This window comes from Macaca thibetana, chromosome 10 (assembly GCF_024542745.1).
Source record: "Macaca thibetana thibetana isolate TM-01 chromosome 10, ASM2454274v1, whole genome shotgun sequence".
NCBI classification, from domain to species: Eukaryota; Metazoa; Chordata; class Mammalia; order Primates; family Cercopithecidae; genus Macaca; species Macaca thibetana.
The window spans coordinates 92716669-92735744 of NC_065587.1; the positions used below are offsets into that span (position 1 = coordinate 92716669).

Genomic DNA, 19076 nt, shown 5'->3' on the forward strand with positions numbered 1-19076 from the left:
TTTACTCAAGGAGAACCCATGTAACAAGACCAAGTTTGTTTCCCGATGCGCATCAAGGCAATACACCAAGTTACCCAGTTGCAGCTGAGAAAGAGGTTTCATGGTAAAGCAACCAAATGAGGAGACAGAAGGAAACCTCAATTCCATCTCCCCAAGGAGTTTGGAAGTAGGGATTTTCAGGGGTTTGGATGAATAGTGGGCCGAGGTGTGGGGATCCTTGACTGGTCAAAGAGCATAGGGTGGAGTCATGAGACAAGGAACCAAAGAAACCTCATTCTCATCCTGACTGGGCTTCTCTGCAGGGGTCTTCATGTTGGGGGGGCTCCTCTGGGGGGTTCTTCATGCTGGTTGGTATCAGCCATTCCACTGGAATTCAGGATCTGAAAAACATATTAAGCAATTGTTAAACAGAAACTTTATGATTCCAGCATCAGAAATTCCATCTATAGGAATAACACGGATGCAAGTGGTCAGTCTTTTGACTGTGCTGTCCTTTAAAAGGAGTCCAAAGGTCTGCATGACTTTCGGTAGCAATCAGCTACGAGGAAATGGGTGCAAGTATAGCCAGATTAATGCTTAATTCTATTTCTGTCTAGAACTTGGCATGTAATTCTTGTCAACTCGGCGAGAGTGGTTTTTACCCCGACATGGGTCTATTCCAGCATTTGATGTGGAAATGCTGTGGAGGGCAGATGGCAAGCAGGTGGCCGCTACTTTCCCTGTGAAGCATGCAGAGATCATAGGCATCCTTGGTGGACTCAGTAGGAGGGAACCCTCCCCTTGAAGGACTAGCCCTTTATCTCTAACAGAAGCTGTGTCCCACCTCTGCCTGACTGCCAGGAAAACTCAAAAGAACACTGGCCCAAACTCTGCCTCCTCTATAAACCATTACTTTGGCACTTGTCTAATTTGTTGGTGGTTTTTTTTTTGTTTTGAATATTATTTTATTTAAAAATTGTTGCACATTTTCCGGCAAGTTGTTTTTCAAAACCTTGTAAGTGGGTGAGGATATCAGTCACTTAAACACTCTAAGAATATTGAAGAGGGACTTCTAGGAGAGAATAGAAAAATGATTACCAAGTTTCCTTTCAGCCCAGAGGTTCCACAATGCAGTAACTTGATTACCTTGGGCTGAAACGCCTTCCCTTTCCCCACTGGCTCTGCTGAAAATATTTGTGCCTTCAAGGTAGGCCTTGACAACTAACGACCGCCCAAGTTTTTCTTCATAATTTATGAGTGAGAATAAATGTGCCTGCCGCCTCACTGTTGGTGTTCTTTCAAATGGCAAGCGTAGACATGAAAACCTGATGACTCATGAAAATGAAATGTCCCAGCGCGACAGGTGAATTTCCACACTGGCGTAGCTCCGTGCTGTTGGTTAAAAAGACAAAGACCCACAAGATTTCTCAGGAGGGGCAGCAGGACGCAGCCGGCACACACCTCTGAGAAGCCGGTTATAGAGCTGCCTTTCCAGCCCATTTCCCCAACATTGCTTTCTGCTGTGCCCCTCTCCACGCTTCCCACTCCTCATTCACTAAGATCAGTCTTTTGACTGTGCTGTCCTTTAAAAGGAATCCGAAGTGTAGATGGAAAAGGCGGCACCTGGTGAGAAGTAGCAACAGGATTTATAGAATCTGTACCTAAAAGATGCCTCTGTCAAGAAAGGGGGCGGCCACTCTCAGGAATCATCCTCAAACTGAACGTAGGCCATCAAGGACCTCAGGGAGCACAAGTTAATTGAAATGAAATCAATCCTGCCAGGGCTTTAATGAAGATGTTGAGAAGCCTGCTGGCAGCTGGGACCTAGCAGGCCAGTGTGAAGCTGCGATGGACAGTCCCTGGATTAAAAAGGGGCAGGAGGAACAGACTGAGGGAGCCACTATGCTAAATGTACCTGCCACTGAGTACTTCCATTCCCAGCCTCCACCTGTCGGACACTCACTCCCAGGGCAGCAAACAATAGACACAGAGATTGGGGGCCTGTGGCTACTTCTGTTGTTCCAGTTGAGCATTTTACAGTGGAGTGAGGGTTTGATCTTATGTCCTAAGGGGTGGTCCTTCTGCTGAAACTGCTAAGGAAAAGTAGTCCTTTTCTTTTAACACAGGACTGTGGAGTTTTCTGACAAAAGAATAATTCCACTCTTGCTGCCTAAAATCCATTGTCAGGAGTAGAACATCCACAGAGTTGGCAGCATGTGGGTTACTACTCTCTGCTCTGGACACTGGAGACCCCCAGCTGCCCCTCCAGGTCTGCTCTCCAAGAGCAGAGCGCTCTCGGAGAAATGCAGATCTAATCCCATCTCTCTATGTGAAGCCCTTTAGGACTCTCAGAACAGGGTTCAAGTTCCTTAGTGGGGCCAACCAGGCAGTATCTGTTTCTCCCTCCAGCATATCTAACAACACACTCCTCTTTCCCCTTCACATCCCAGAGTCATGCCTCTCGCCTTTCCTGGGGCATCCAAGCACAAAGCCTTTCTCCACCTCCCCCTCTTCCAGGACATGTCGAAATCCTCCTCCAGGCCCAGATCTTAAATGCCACTGTTCCTGCTCTTCTGCCACTTGCTCTGTCTTTGTTCTGGGCATTCTCACCAGGTTTCCCATCTTACTCAGTGCCCAGAAGAGCGCCCGACATGGTTGAAAAGTGGCTGTTGCATATTGGCTGTTGTATGGATGTAGCTATCACTCGCTGTTCTACATCCTGGAATGTAAAATTAGCAGCCAGCTGAATTAAAACTCATTGAGTATGTTTGTATGGATATGAGAACTCGAGGTGAAAAAATGATGAAAATAGGGAAAGTGATGACCTACAACTAGTAGAAATCAGCTGTTTTAGGAGAAAAGTGACTTGCCTTGAGACAGTGAGGAAAGTGAGGAGGCTTTTTCAATAATGTATGTAAGGAATGATAAGGGCTTGAACCTAAACTGAAGCAGAGGGATAGAAATGTGGATTTGAGAGTTGCACAAGAGGCTAGTGAATGGGCTAGGGTCACATGCCATCAATCAGTGGCTGACTGGGTGACACGTCCCAAGTCATTCAAACCCACTGAGTTTTGGTTGCCTACCTGTGGAGTAAGCATGCCTCGCCCATGAGTATCTGATAAGCTAATACCAGACAAACACCTAGGTATGTGCCTGCCTCATTGTAAACCTTCATTAAGAACTAGGTCAAATGAAATATATATATATATACACACACACACATACACACACATCCAAGCATTTAATAAGATATAATGAATAAAATAGCAATAAAAATGAATAAAAGAACAAAAGAATTTGCAAGATGGAGATGGCTTAGGGGGTAGGGCATAAAGAAATGAGGGGGTAGACATCAGAGCCACCTGGCTGGTACCTCCCATCAAAGGCTGACTTTTAATATTAGCTCAAGGTAAAAACACCACATGCATGAATGAGCCATAAAAAGCCAGCAGAAAGAACTTCCCTTGCTTAGCAAGTGACACTTCCCACATTGGCCTTTTCTGTTCCTAATTCAGCTCCAATCCCTGGAATGAGTTTTTCATTATTTTAGGTGATCTGGCTAGCTCCTTCTGCTTTTTTTTTTTTTGCCGGAGGGGAGCGGAGTGGGGGACACAGTCTTGCTCTGTCGCCCAGGCTAAAGTGCAGTGGCATAATTTCAGCTCACTGCAACCTCCACCTCCCAGGTTTAAGCGATTCTCCTGCCTCAGCCTCCCGAGTAGCTGGGATTACAGGTATGCACCACAATACCTAATTTTTGTATTTTTAGTAGGGTTTCGCCATCTTATCCAGGCTGGTCTCAAACTCCTGGCCTCAAGTGATCCTCCCACCTTGCTCTCCCAAAGTGCTGGGATTACAGGAGTGAGCCACCACACCCAGCCTCCTTCTGCGTTTTGAGTTTAACCCTCTGCCCCTAGTTTTGCCTGACTCCTGGAATCTTTTAATGAAAAGAAGTGATTGCAGAACAATAGATGTTAAAATTTACATGCCAGTAGCTTCCCTGACCTGGTTTTATGTCGGTCTTCCATTCTGTCATTTGTGCACGCATCTCCTTTAGATGTATCAAAGTTTTCTTGGGCGTCCCAGCCCATTCCCAAAGGATTCGAAGGCAGGCTAGCATGCAAATGTGGACATTTTGGGTAGTTGGTGGTGGGGGGGTGGGTGTGGAGGAGAATAATTGAAACAACAAATACCAGGCTAATGGATCAGAAGGTCTGGGGAATATGACTGAATAGTTTTGTGTTTATTCCTTGTACATTGTGGTAGAGAAAGTAGACATAGCCCTGGGAAATTCACAGAAGGAGGCAGAAATTTTATGGAAAAAGAAGGAAAAGGAACACTGCATATACAGGAAACAGCAGAGTGTTCCTCTGAATTCCTTCTTGCCAGCTCATGCTATGATTTTGGTTAACACCCTCCTCCCACGGGGATGCATGTGTGAAAACTGAAGATACAAGGATGAATCACTTTTGTCAGACCCGGACGAAATAGGGCCAGGAAGTCCAGAAGGAGAGGAGGCTCATGCTTACCTTACATGCTTCAGAAAGACAAGGACTTTCTGAAGACCCTTTCTCATCCTTCGTGCATCATCTGCTTTGATAAGATTTATTACCAGACATTTTTAATTTTTTTTTTTACTCTCAAGTGACATTGACAGCACTAGACATCCTTTAGGACTCCAGTGATTTAGAAAAGATGTTCTCAGAAGAACACTTTCCCAGTAACAGCATTTCTACCAATGAAATGACGGCAACTCTGCTTTATACCTCTGGAATCAGTCAACTGTTTCCAAGCAGCTTATGTAGGTCTCTTTTTGCTAATGAAAGCTCTCCTTATTCTTCCCTCACTGAATGTGCTGGTGCCTTGCCATTCCATGCACTCCAGATCATAATCCTTATTTCTGTTTCTGAGTAAGTCCAACATAATTAGAGAAAATTTTCTCTAGTACCATTTTTCTTAGGTTAACAAAGTATTGATGGATAGGTGGAGAGATCAATAGCTTTGGCATGTATATAAGGTGTCATACCTGACACTGGCTTTCTCATATTATTATATTAGTTGAGCCCTTATCTGTGGTTTCACTTTCCATGGTTTCAGTTAACTGTGGTCAACTGTGGTCTGAAAATACTGTATTAAATTAAAAATTTCAGAAATAATTCTTAAGTTTTAAATTGTGCACTGTTTCGAGTAGTGTAATAAAATTTGGTGTAATCATTCCTTTGTCTATAATAGTCACACTGTAGATTCTATCTACTTGCTAGTCACTTAGTAGATGTATTGGTTAGCAGATCAACTGTTGTAGTACCATAGTGCTCATGTTAAAATAACCCTTATTTTATATAAAAATGTCTCAAAAGTGCAAGAGCACTGTGTCTATATTATACATTAAATAACACAGTCCATAAGGCTCAGTACAATCCAGTTTCAGGTATCCACTGAGGGACTTCAAATACATCTCCCAAGAATAAGAGGGGACTACTGTAATTTCTTTGAGGTTCATCCAAATGTTGCAAGCATTAACTCTCTACTCATTGTATCGCTGAATAGTTTTCCATAGTATGGCTTACTGACTTTTAAAAATCATGCATCTGTTAATTAAGGCAGCATTTAAGCAAAGTTCTGTATAGTTGCTATTCTACTTGTCATGAGCTAAAACTATGAAAGTGATAATTACTTTCATAAAAACTTTCCAAAAGCTAAAAATTGTGAACGCAATCTGTCAGAATTGTGTGAGTGATGGTTTATTAATGCTTGACACTTTTTTCCTGACAGGTAACTGGAGACTGGCACAGAGGTACTCATGGCACATGTTGAATAAACGAGTAGTCTATGAGTTTCAGAGCTTTGCATTACATGTGTGCGAGGCTTGGGGGCCTATTCCAGCATTTGAGGATGAGTCGATAAGGGCAGCTAGGTGTCCAGTCACAGTGACTAACTGGAGTAGTCTCTGCTTAATTTCCACATGCTAGGGGCATGAGAAGGCCTAATCAGGCTATCAGATAAAGCAGGAAACCCAGGCCAGAACCAAACAGCCAAGAAGCAGAAAGGGGGAAAGGTTGATTGTGTGAAATTGGGGGACACAGGTCAGGATTTGATTTGGAAAGTGGATTGGCAAGTGTTAACAGGGTTGCCAAAGATGGCTGTGCTTGCTATGCTCTGCACAACTCCAGGGGATGCCATTATGGAGCACCCTAGTGTGCAGTACATGCGCTGTACAGTGACATAAACTGCTTTGAGTAAGAAAGAGGCCTGGTGTCAGATGCCCATCAAAATGGACTTGATTTGACTACAAAGTTCTGCTCATTGAAAAGGAAGAAAAGGTCCAGAAAACAAGTAGGGGAAGTTGTTCAACACCAAGTAGGGCAAATCTAGGCAAGATCAACCTTCTATGGCTCCAGCCATATTGGCCATATTGGCCAAGAAAAATCAGGACTCATCCTTTGTGTGTCTTTCTCTTGGGTGCCTCAGCTCAGAGACTTGGAGTTTAGGGGTCTCCTGAATCTAATCCAGGTTTAGAAGTGAGACTTAATTCTAAGTCAAATCTGGGAGCCTGGGCCAAGTGGGAAAGACTAAGGCTTATACACTTAAATCCTGCTTGGGCCAACCAATGGGGCTGGCTTACAGGGAGCTGAGAAAAGCAGAAAATGGTTATACAGGGAAAGTTGAAAGAAAAACAGCTCTGCTGGTCCAGTCTCTTGGGGGTCATGTAAAGGACCTGGAGAATATGGCATTATCACATTACTACGTAATCTTTGTATTATCAAAACATCATTTATCACAAAAAGAATATTTCAAAGGTAAAGGAGGGTTAGGGACTAAAGTCCCAAGACAACAAAGATGCCATCTCCTACAGGAATTTCAATGATCAGGTGCTTTATAGATGTAAGTGTATTTTGTTATTGTAAATATTGTAAAATATTGTACAACTGTAAAATAGAATTCTGAAACTAATTTATCAATCCTAAAACAAATAAATAAACCCAAAAGCTTCCTTCTTTGTCCTTAAGTGTTCTGTCATCTTTGTTAGTGGTGGTGAGATGTGCTGCAGGTGAACTTGGAAGGTTAAAACAAAATGACAAAATGACATTAAAAAGACAAAAATGGCAATAAAATCTCAAGGGCAAACAAAAGAACACAGGACTTCTTTTTTCCTACTCTTTCAGCTTTGGTTCCTAGTTCTAATCACATTAGAGCCAATCCCAGTCAAGTCTTAGCAAATCCTCTTATCTAATTCATGAATCTCATTATACCTAATTCATGTTGTAACAACTCCTGCACTGGGAAAAAAAATCTGAATTAACAAAAATAGAAGGACCATCTGTGACTGTCTGAGCCCACCATCAGTGCCACAGTCCCATGTAACTGGTTTTTGTAGGACGTGTCTTTATCTGTGTGTGCAGAAATCATAAGCCATATTATACCAACAAAAGAAAGCAAACCACTGATGTGACTGTTGTTAGGTGAAAATGTTGCTCGATGCAAGGCTACCCTTGGACTCCTATTGGGGCACACATCTCAGACTAAGGGTATTTTGGTGGTAGCCACACCAGGCCAGCAGAGGGGAGCTCCTCAACTTCCCCTTCCATTTACTGAGTCCTCCGCAGTCTTGCTCTACATGTCCCCTTCCTGGTCCGCTTCTTTCATCCCCACAGCCACCCTAGTTCAGGCCTTTATCAGTGATCACCTGGACTTCAGCAAGGGCCTCCTCCCCAGCCCATCCTGCCCATGACCACACAGGCTGCATTCAAAGTGAGCTTGCTAATAGGCATTCTGGACGATGCTGCTTGTCAGATTCGTCTTTCAGTTGCTTTAGCTGTCTTCGATATGTGCTTTAAACCTGTTATCTGAGCAAATAAAGGTACTTCAACCTCATGACTCTCCTCACCCCCACTAGCACCCAAAAACTCCTATGACCCTGAAATAAGAGCCGTCCTAAATGCCTCTCTCTCTCTCCTCTCTCCCCAACTTCTTTCTTGTAATAACCTTTTCACCTAACATTACATTACCAAAAATGTTCTTTCACTATGACTAATGAATGACTAAATTCATTCATGAATTCCTCAGGAAAAAAACTTTTCCCAGCCTCCTTGAAGGCTGCCCTCTGTGCCTTTTCTATGCATTTTCATGATGACTGTTATTATATAAATATACTTGTGTCACAGCAATTCTCAGACTGTTTAATCATCTCTTTTCCAAACTAGGCTGACAGATTCTTCAGCATAGGGAGAGATGGTGTCCAAAGTTCTTTCTACAAACTTTACCACTCAACCTAGAACATAAGTATGCTGAAATGTATCTGTTAAAATGAATGAATGGATTCTCTGAAAGTACTTTATTATTTCAGTAGAAGTTTAGAAAGACCTTTTTTGCTCTGTTAGAATAGATTATAGTACAGGAAAAAGGAAGAGAGGTAAAGACAGATGGAAGCCTCAATATTAAGACATTTCTGTGCGTAGAATTTTTTAGATGCATTATTCCAATTAATGATAAAAAAGAAATAGAATAAGAGCCAAATTCTTCTTCTACTTTTAGCCAAATATCCAAAGTTCTCCATCTTAGATGACCTCAAGTTTACTGTGATGTGTTCTCAGCATTTGTAGAAGCTGGGAGTTTTGCTTCATTTTGTTACAGATGAGGTGGCAGGGACAGCTGAGTCCGAGTTTCCTTTTCATGGATTGCTGTCACAAAACATCCAAAATGCCCTTATCTCAATGCCTGGGAGGGTAGGGCCCGACCACCAGCCTAAACTCCTTTCTAAGTGGATAGAAGCCAGCATAATGAAGGAGAGCCAGATTTCCTGAAAACCTTTTGTGCAGTAAAAGGTAACAAAGTCCCCATTACTTGGGGATGAAACTCACAATTATTTATTATTTCTCACAGTCTTGAGGGCTGACAGCCCGGGCTCACATGTGTGCTGTAGTCACTGGTATTGACCAGGCTGGAGGGCCCAAGTTGGCCCCATGGACATGCTGGCAGGTGGTATGGCTGTTGGCCAGGGTACCTCCATGTCCCCAAGTGGCCTCTCATCTTCCAGGACGCTGATCCAGGACTCTCCACCACACTGTGGTCTCAGTGTTTCAAGGGAGTGAAGGTGGGGGCTGTACCCTATCTTGGGGCTCAGGAGCCTGCCCAGGTCAATGTCCCCCACTGTCCATTCATTAAAGGCAGGCAAGGGAATGCCCAGGTTCAGGGGTTGGGAAAGATACTCCTTCTCTCAAAAGGAGGCATGGCATTGTAAAGGCCCTGGGGCTCATGTGGGGTCCTGAACCAGACGATCTGCCACAGCGCAGACCACATCAGTACAAATAACTTGTATTGATCTAGACTAGTGCCAACTTGAGACTGAGACAAAATTAGAGAGATTCACAGTAACACTGACAGTTGCCATAATGGCAACAGGCTTGGAACAAAGCAGCAGATAAAGAGAAAAGCCCTTGCCTTTGCTCTGCAGCAGGGACTGTTCTGAGACACGTATGTGTAGATGCGCTCACAGGCACTGGTGAGGGAAGACTTGATTTCACCCTGAGCCTGATCCTGAAACATGGTCTGCCCACAGTGCCCCAGGGAAAAGGCTTACCGGAGACAGAACTGTGATGGCAAGTTCAGTGCTGGAATCAGTGAGGCCACGGCAGGGCTGTGAGGCAATGGGATGAAGAGGGGCAATGGGATGAAGAGGGGCAAAGATAACACCTGCAGCTGCCATGAAAGGGAGCATTTCTCTGCATCCATGAATGGAGTCATGGAAGGAGCCCAGGCTGCCTGTATCCTCTGTGGCCACCACTTGTGGGTTCCAGTTCCTCTGAGCTCTCAGTCTGTAAAATGCCATATGCAGAGAACAAGTGCATCTCTGTGTGTAAGGCATCACACAGAAAAAAGTGAAATCTTCCAGATTTTTAGAAGCACTGGGAAACCAGTGGCCCTTCGTCCAAAATCACCTGGTTCTGATGCTTTTGGAATAAGAAGTCTCCCTGGGTATAGAGTGTGCTGCTGGGGGTGTGGCATGAGGACCGCTGCCTTTGAATGACTGGTGATCTCATGATGTTTTAACGGGTGGGGAGGTACAGCTTGCAGAAAGCAGCCCTCTCAGGATGGACTGAGATCATGGGGGAAAGACTATGATATCCCATAAAAGACTGTGGGGTTCCAGAACTGGCTCCTTATTTTCTGTGGTGACACGTGGATGTGATGTCTGGACACCTCACTCCTGGAAGAAATATATGAACCTAAGCATGGAGAGTCCACATTGCACAGAAACAAACAGGCAATAGGCTCATCCTGGGAAACCTGGGCCTGCGCAGAGATTGTGCTCCCAACACCAGTAATCCTGCACTGATGAGTGGGCTGTGGAGGGGAAGTTGAGCTGTGTAATGGACAGCAGGGGATGACAGGCCCCCCAGACTGATGCATAGGCACAAAGCCCTCCATGCAGGAAGCTCTTGTAGAGCCCTGGGTGTCAGCATGGAGTTTAGAGAAGCATTGGTGAGGCATAGGTGAAGGGTCCTCTTGCTGCAACCCCAAGACGAGTAAAAGGAGGCAGTCCCTGATGGACAGCCACACATTCCCCAAGCCGAGGGACAGAGCAGAGGTCCCATGGGACTACATATTTTTGGCTCCTGAGCCAGGCAGGGCATTCTCACCCATTATTGTCAAGAGGAGTTGAAAACCTTTGGATGGTGAAAGCTAAAAAGAGCTTTTACTGACAGGTGACTACACTATAAAGACTCAGGAGATTCCTGAGTCTATAACTATGTAGCAAACTCCTGGTGGCAGAGACCTGAACACAGCGGTAACCATAAGACTAAGTTGTGCAGAGTAGAGCTTTCATTTCCAGGAGGTCTACTAATACAGTTTCATACACTCCAGCCATTTTCCTGGACTTGCAGAAAAGCCTTCCAGGTGATATTTATGTTTGAAATTTCAGAACGTGCGGTTTTTGAGACAGTCCCAAAGTGATTAAATAATTGCCATGGAATGAAGAATACCAGCAGCCATGAACATCATCATACAATGAGGGCCTGTTCTAGTCCTTAGCTGATATCCACAGAGCAAACCTTGATTTGGTGATTTCATCACTGAATTTGGGGAATTAACCCATGAGCAGGGTTGGGGGTTTAAGCCACACAGTTTAGGAGACTTAAACACATAGGAGGCATGTATAAACTTCTCCTATATGAAACTTAACTCATATAGGGGATCAAAAAATATACTTTATATCATAGTCTATATGATAAAAATACATACGCAGATACCACTGATCTATCTGATTCATTTACTAGGGGGATCTTAATTCTTTGAGTTTTAGTAATGCTCTATTAAAAATTTGATTTAAACTGACACCATTAAAAATGATACATGAATCACCAATAAACACATGAAAAAATGTTCATTAGTCATTAGGAAAATACAGATTATAATCACAATGAGCTACCACTACACACACACAGACACACACACATGAGAATTGTTGAAATTAACACAACAAAAGATTGACAATAGTAAGTGTTGGCTAAAATTTGGAAGAATTGGAACTCAGGCACTTTGAGAAAGTGTTTGGAGGTGTCTTATAAAATTAAACATAAGCTTACTATAAAAGTCACCGGCTCCACTCCCAGGTATTTTACCCAAGAGAAATGAAAGTGTATGCGCACACAGAGTTGTACAAAAATGCTAACAGCAAACAATGCCTATAGCCAAACACTTAGAATAAACTAAGCATCCACTTGTCAGTAAAAACGAATGACTACTGACACAAGCAGCTACATGGATGAATGTCCAAAACATGTTGAGTAAAATAATTCAAACACAAAAGTATATAGACTGTATGATTCTGTTTATGTGAAATTCTAAGAAAGACAAATTTAAACTATTGTAACAGAAAGCAGCTTTGTGGTTGTCTGGGCTGGGGGCATGAGTATTGATTGCAAAATGAGCACAAAGGAATTTTGGATGTGACAGAATACTAGATGCCTTGATTGTGAGGATGACTACACAGTACATAGATGTGTCAAAACCTATCAAATTCAACTTAAAATGGATGCATTTTATTGTAGGTACATTTTACCTCAATCAAGTTAGTTTGTAAAGCTCCCTAAAATGTGTTTGATTGTATTAAACAAAACTATGATGACATGACTTTGTATCCTTGCACTGTGGTGTCTGATCAATTAGTGAGGGCGACGAATGTGCCCTGCGGCTTCTGTCTCCACTTTTCCTAATCAGGCATTGAGCTTCCCTCTGTTTGTACTTCATCTCGGCTTCCTGTTCCTCTCAGCCAGAGAGCCACTTTGCTAATGGGATAGGTCTTCTCTGTTAGATGCCAGCAGTGATCAAATAATTCCCCAGCGATTAAATCAAACCCAGTCTCCTTCTGAGTTGAAATATTGATTGTTGCCAGGTTCATTTCTGCTAAGTCCCCAGAAGATCCTGTTCCTGACAAGGAAATGCCATTAGCATTTTTTTTCTCCTTTTCAACATAGAGACTTTTTTCCCCCAGTTGATAGAAATAATGTTTTTTTTTCTATTAGCCACACATATAGTTGTTCTGTATTGATATATTTTGCCAAATACCAGAAACAATTTTAACAGGACAGAACATGATATTTGGGTCTCTTCATGACAGGCAATGATTTCAGAAAATACTTACTAAATGATTAGAAATACTGTCTCCAATGAATTAGTTAAGTACAAGAGATAAAATTCATCCAGTTGGGTGTGGTGGCTCACACCTGTAATCCCAGCACTTTGGGAGGCCAAGGCAGGTGGTCACCTGAGGTCAGGAGTTTGAGACCAGCCTGGCAAACATGGTAAAACCCCATCTCTACTAAAAATACAAAAATTAGCTGGGCATGATGGCAGGTGCCTGTAGTCCCAGCTACTCGGGAGGCTGAGACAGGAGAATCACTTGAACCTAGGAGATGGAGACGGAGGTTGCTGTGAGCCGAGACTGCACTGCACACTCCTGCACTTCAGCCTGGATGACAACAGTGAGACTCCATCTAAAAACAAAAACAAAAACAAAAAAAACCCTCATCTTTAATGCATCATCTGATGAAGTATAGGAAATGTTTTGAAGCAGAAATGAATACTTTTTGGGCCATAATAAAATGTCATTTCAAAATGTAGATTTCCCCAGGAAGAAAAATGACCTCTCAAAGAAGATTTTATATTCTTCACCATAACTGGAGATCAATGGTGCTTTCTGTGATGATGTCATTTGGGACCAGAAATAGCATCTTTTATTAAATCTTGTCTGAGGTTGACCCATCCTAAACTGAATGCAGCAAGGAAAGCCAAATCTCTGAATAAAGATTGTCTCCCCCTCTAACAGGGTTTCTTGCAAGATGGTCCACAATTTTTCAAGATAAAAAAGTCAGATTGATATCACAGGGGGGAATTTTTCAAAGCAGACGGTGTCCTTTTATTTTTCCCTTTTGATTCTGATGGCAAGTAGCATTGTGATGTCAATTTCCAGGTACAAAAATGGAATTGCCCCAGCAGGTATTTCTTGTGAAAGCAACAATCAATACAAGGAGAAGGATGTCCCTGCTGCCTGGAAGGTGGGACTGTAGTCCTTCCCTCAGCACAGGCTTGTGTCCATCTCTTAAGGTGGCATCAGGGAAAGAGTCTGGGGTTGAAGGAGGGGAGAAGAGAGCATCTACCAGTCTATTGAAAGGAATCCTAAGGCTCTGGTCCTGGCCTTCTCTCCTCCCACAGGGAAAAATTGGTGTGGTCCAAAGAATCAAAACATCCCAGAGTCCTGCTCCCTGGTTTTTATTCTACAAATTGGAAACATCTCAAACATTTTCTCCCCTGACATAAGAATAGTAACTTAAGTTTCTTATACTTTTCCCCCTATGGGTGAGGGGTTCCTTGCAGGCAGGGATAGGGAGTCTCTCTGTGCATTATATATGCCCAGGGCCCAGTGGTTTAGCTGCTTGGAGTAGGAGCTAGGGAGGTGAGGACAATCATCTGTGTTCAATCATCCTGGAGCTCTGCTTTGTCCAAGGTGACACACCCCAAGTCAGATCATGATTGGCCCTTGACTTGGAAGACTGAGTCGTTGTCACTGCCAGGGCACCTGGAAATCTGCGATAGGCTAAGTGATTGCACAAAGGACACACTCTTTACAACCTGATCGCCTATCACCCTAGGCACCAGATAGGATCAGAATCCAGCCTAGGGCAGGGGAAAGCAAAGCCAGGAGCCAATGAAATGGCCTGTTACAAAGGTTCTGTCCAATCCTGGCGTCTGGGTGGCAGCACAGTGAGCCAAACAGAGCCCTGCTTTCAGGAAGGTGGGTGCGGGCAGCCTGTAGCAGAAGTGGGGGAGGAGGAAGAGCAGGGAGCGCACAGAACTCAATGGGGCCATGAGGGGCAGCAAAGGGCCAAGCAATGGCCGCCCACTTCCCAGAGGACTTCTGGGGTTGTGGGTTGGGAGATGATGAAGACTTCTCCCCAGAACCGCCAAGACTGTTGCCCAACTTCCCTGGGAACTCTCAAAATGAGCCTCTCGTCGTCACCTGGAGCTCACCGCGTGTTTCTGTGTTGTGTAGAATTCAATCTTTGATCATAATGGGATTCACTTATAAATAAAAAATGCCACATGGCTGGCAGCCCCAACACTGCTAGAAATAATTACGTATTTTCAAACGTATATGTAAGCTACAAAGTAATATTCATTGAAAATGACTATTTCGTGAAAATGAAAGCTTGAAACTTCTACAGACTTCTACAACGAAATGAAAACCAACAAAACGGCTAACGGTCAGACCGAAGGGAAAGAAGCTGAAGCAGTACTTAAAGGGAAGTGTGTGCTTGACATGTCTCTACTAGGGAAAAAGAAACACTGAAAACCAAAAAGCTATGCATAGGATCCATAACCTAAGCTCAGAGAAAACAGGGGGAAGAATAAAATAAAAGTAGCAATTAATGAAAGAGAAATCAACATAGTCAAAAGTTGGTTATTGACCAGTGAAGTTGAACCACCACAATACAAAATTGAGTGAAGAAAAAGTGAAAGAAACAATATTAGGAATAAAAACTAGTATATAATACAGATATAGCAAAGACTTAAAATAGAATTTTAAAACAGGTAAAATTGACAAATTATTAGAAAACTATAAAGGACTGAATCAAGAAGAAAAAGAACACTGAACAAAATCCTATTACTTTTGTTATTAAATAAACTGCATGAGTATTTAAGCCTTTCCCACAAAGGCTTTGCTTAGTTTCCCAGGCAAGTTCTTTTAAGACTCATAAGGGCTCTTGCATGTGTACATTTGTCATGTGCCAGGCATTATTCTCATTGGCCTATGCACATCAACTGACTTAATTGTCACTGTGACTCCACTTGCAGCTAGCGTTATTCTAATCCACAGATGAGTTAGCTGAGGCATGGGGAGGCTAAGCATCTTGCTCATGGTCACACAAATGGCAGAGGCAGGATCTGAACTCAGGCAGTCTGTCTACAGATTCCCCAACCCCACAGTGCCCTGACCACACAGATGATTCCCTAGGAAAAGACAATTTCTGACTTACAGAAACCTTTCCAGACCAGCTCTCCTTGTATTGAGGCTGATCTCTAACTCTGATGCCGAAAGCAGATAAAGAAGGGAAGGAAAATTAGACCAATCTCTATCAGGAACAGAGCTATAAACACATTTTCTATAAAATGTATTTAAACAACATACAGACGTGCACTGCAAAATGATGTTTCAGTCAATGAGCAACCCATGTATATGATGGTGGTCCCATAAGAATATAATACAATATTTTTAGTGTACCTTTTCTATGTTTCAATATGTTTAGGTACACAAGTACTTATCATTGTGTTACAATTGCCTACAATATTCAGTACAGGGACACACTATACAGATTTGTAGCCTTGGAGCAATAGGCCACACTATATAGCCTGGGTGTGTCATAGGCTCCGCTACCAGCGTTCGTGTAAGTGGACTCTATGATGTTCACACAATGACAAAGTCACCTAATGACACATTTCTCAGAATGGGTCTCTGTCATTAAGTGACATATGACTGTACTGCATGATATAAAAAAGATAGCACTCAACTAAATTGAGATTATTGAAGAAAGCAATCTTGTCAAACATTAGAAAATTAGTAACTTGAAAAGAATATAGTTTGCCACTTTCACAATGAAAGGGAAATGACCATATAGTTAGCTCAATGAAATCAGAAAAATCACTTGATAAATTTGATAAAAATCCAAGGCAAAAACTCTTTGCAAATGAGAAATCAATGAAAAATTCTTAATCTCATGAGAGATACTACCAGAAATGTATGAAAAAAAAAATCCCACTCAAGTGTGAAATGTCAGAAGCATCACCTGTTAAAATAGGAACAAGATAAGGAAGGATCCCTACCACCCACCGTTTCTATTCTGTGCAGCACCTTCTAGCCAAAGTGACAAGACAAGCCCAGGCCCCAGGGACTGAAATAACAAAACTGCAATTATCTGCAAATGTGATTGTCTATGTAGAAAATTCAAAGATTCTACAGACAAATTACAAGAAATAATAATTGATCCTAGCATTGTTTACTATAAAGATTATATATTAACATCTGTGGTATTCCGTACTCAAACAACTGTTAGAAAACATAATTAAAATATTTCACTTATGGTGGCCAACAAATATAAACAGCCTAAAATTTTTTAATGTAACACCTTAACATGAAAATGTATAACATTTTGTTGAAAGTCATTATGCAAGTCTTATAAAAATGAAGAGACGTACCATATTTGTAGCCAGAAATTCTTCATATTCCGGAGCTGTCAAATCTCTCCAAATTGATCATCCATTATAATACAATTCCAACAAAACTTCACCAGGTTTTTCATGAGACTTGACAAGCTGATTTTAACCTGTATATAAGAGAGACATGGGGGAACTAGTTTCTTCCTACGCCTCTTCAGTAACTGACAGACTCCAGGCGGCTGGTACCTGTTCACAGGTGTCCTGGCAGAAATCAGTCCCACTTCTCTGCCCCTGAGCTGCAAAAGCTTGGCCCTGTGGTATGCCCCAGAGGTGTGCCTGGAATCTGATCTCCACCCATGCCTCCCAGTGGCACACAGGACACGTGGCAGATGTCCACTAACATCCCTGCAACTCCTCCGGGCACTGTTCCCTCCCCAGGGCTAGTGCTGTGTTGGTGGGGAAGCTGGCTTCACCCATTTGAGGAGGAGTCTGGCCTCCGCTGTGCTCCACTGAGTCTGCCATGGTGTTCCAGGGCCAGATTCTCTCAGACTTGACGGGCCCAGGAGCCCTTCTCTCCCTTTGCTAAGTCTCTGTGGGGAAGAAAAGTGATGAGTTTGCCCCTCAACTGGGCACCCTGAGCAGGTGACTGAGCTCTCCCTGCATAGGGACCCTCAGTCACAAAGCGGCAGGGACCTAGCTGCCCCCTGCAGTGTTCTGGGGATTAAGTGGAAGCTCTCAGGCTTTAGCTGGTAGAAAGCAATGGTGGTTCTGGCCTCCACTCCAGAGGAAAGCCAGGGGGATTCTAGGTAAATTCAGACCATTCTCTGACCCATTTCACCGCTTCCCTTCCCCACACAGGACTCTCTTCACCAGCAGGCGGTGTCCATCTCATGCTCACAGGGAAACCACTTGTGGGGTTCACCTTTCACAAAGATGCCATGGGAAAGAGCAGGCGGCCTCTGGGCCAGCCCTGCCCTGCCCTGCCCCACACTAACTCCTCCCCTCTGGGTCAGCCCTGCCCTGCCCCACACTAACTCCTCCCCTCTGGGCCAGCCCTGCCCTGCTCCACACTAACTCCTGCCCTGGAAAGTTTCTGTACCTCACCCTGGAAAGTGCCCTGGGGCCTGTCAGCAACCCTGTGCATGGGTCACCAGCTTCATTGGACAGATGGGGAAACTGAGGCTCAAAGAGGCGATGGAACAGTGCGGAGTGAGATTACCTCTCTGACCCTACAGAGAAGGCGTGTAGCTCTGTCTCTAGGCGTCCAGACTGGGGAGTCAGGACAGGGACCCCATGGAGAGATGAAGCCCGGGAGCATGGCCAGGGCTTGTGACCCCAGAGAGCAAGCGGTGAGCCTGCACACGCTCTCCAGGGAGCGTCGCCGTTCCCCTGGCCGTCTGCTCGCTCAGGGCATTCACAGAATCTATTTCTTCCACCTCCGCGTGCCCAAGTGGTTAACTGCCTTTTTCCCGGCCCAGTCACCTTTGCGGGATTGTTCTGCGCATGCCTGAAATCTCTCCGCAGACGCTTGGCTCCGTGGCTGCCTCTCACTTCCTAATCAAACTAACAGGTTTCACATCCATGTGGTCAGTGAATGAGGAGGCAGAAGTAATCACCAGCAAATTGGCCAGACAGACTCAGCCGAGATGTCTCCGGGCAGCCTAATTCAAAACGTGGGTAAAGATGGACAGAGTGGAAGAAGAGAGGCCATCGCAGGGATTCTCCAGAGTGAGTTAATAAGATTAGAGACTGGCAGCGTCACAGTCGTCTGAGCCCGGATTCTCTTGAGCCCAGCAGAGCATGGAGGAGATGACAGCCCAGCAGAGAGTGCGTGCTCCCGACTTCTAAACTCGCCGGTCTGAAGGATGCGCACGGAAGCTCCCTCCCCAGGTCACAGGGGAGTGTGAGGCTCCTGGAGCTGGACTGCGGCAGCAGGACAGCTGCTCCTCCAGTACCTATATTGACACATCTGAGGTGCTCTTGGTACCAAGCTGAATTCAAGAACTGGAGAGCAGGAGGATTGGGTCCTACTCCAGTTCTGCCATAGCTAACTAGCTGTCTGGTTTTCTTCCAGTCACTTTGTTTTTCTGAGCCTCCACTGACTTCACTGGCTTACTCTTAAAATGTAGCTTAAAAACAAAAAATGCTATCCTTTTGAGCACAAGTATTCTATTACCTGAAATATAAGTTCTTCTGAATTAATCAGTGGCTCAAAAGTCTCTCTTCAATATGGAGTAAACCCATGGGGGCTCACAGATGGGTCTTGTCCATCTCGGGGTGGTTGAGTTTGTGCAAGGAGAGACCTCCCCGGCCTGGAGCCCACGGGTGTCACTGAGGAGTGGCTTCCTCCACACCCGGGCCTGGTGTTTCACTTGCCTTTCTTCATG

The 19076-nt window shown here is 44.0% G+C and overlaps 1 protein-coding gene and 1 long non-coding RNA gene across 3 annotated transcripts in view; one reads left to right on the top strand and one right to left on the bottom strand.

Moving 5' to 3' along the window:
• Window positions 1-19076, top strand: part of LOC126929312 (putative cystatin-9-like protein CST9LP1) — a 419803-nt gene that overhangs the window by 246708 nt on the left and 154019 nt on the right. The gene's annotated exons all lie outside the window — the stretch shown is intronic.
• Window positions 114-18050, bottom strand: LOC126929331 (uncharacterized). Of its 2 annotated transcripts, none has more exons than XR_007717144.1 (3): window positions 17909-18050; window positions 16729-16856; window positions 114-380 (listed from the first exon to the last, which is right to left on the bottom strand). It is a non-coding gene; the product is annotated as an uncharacterized LOC126929331 (long non-coding RNA). The 2 variants fall into 2 exon arrangements; XR_007717143.1 differs by lacking the exon at window positions 114-380 and adding an exon at window positions 11772-12405.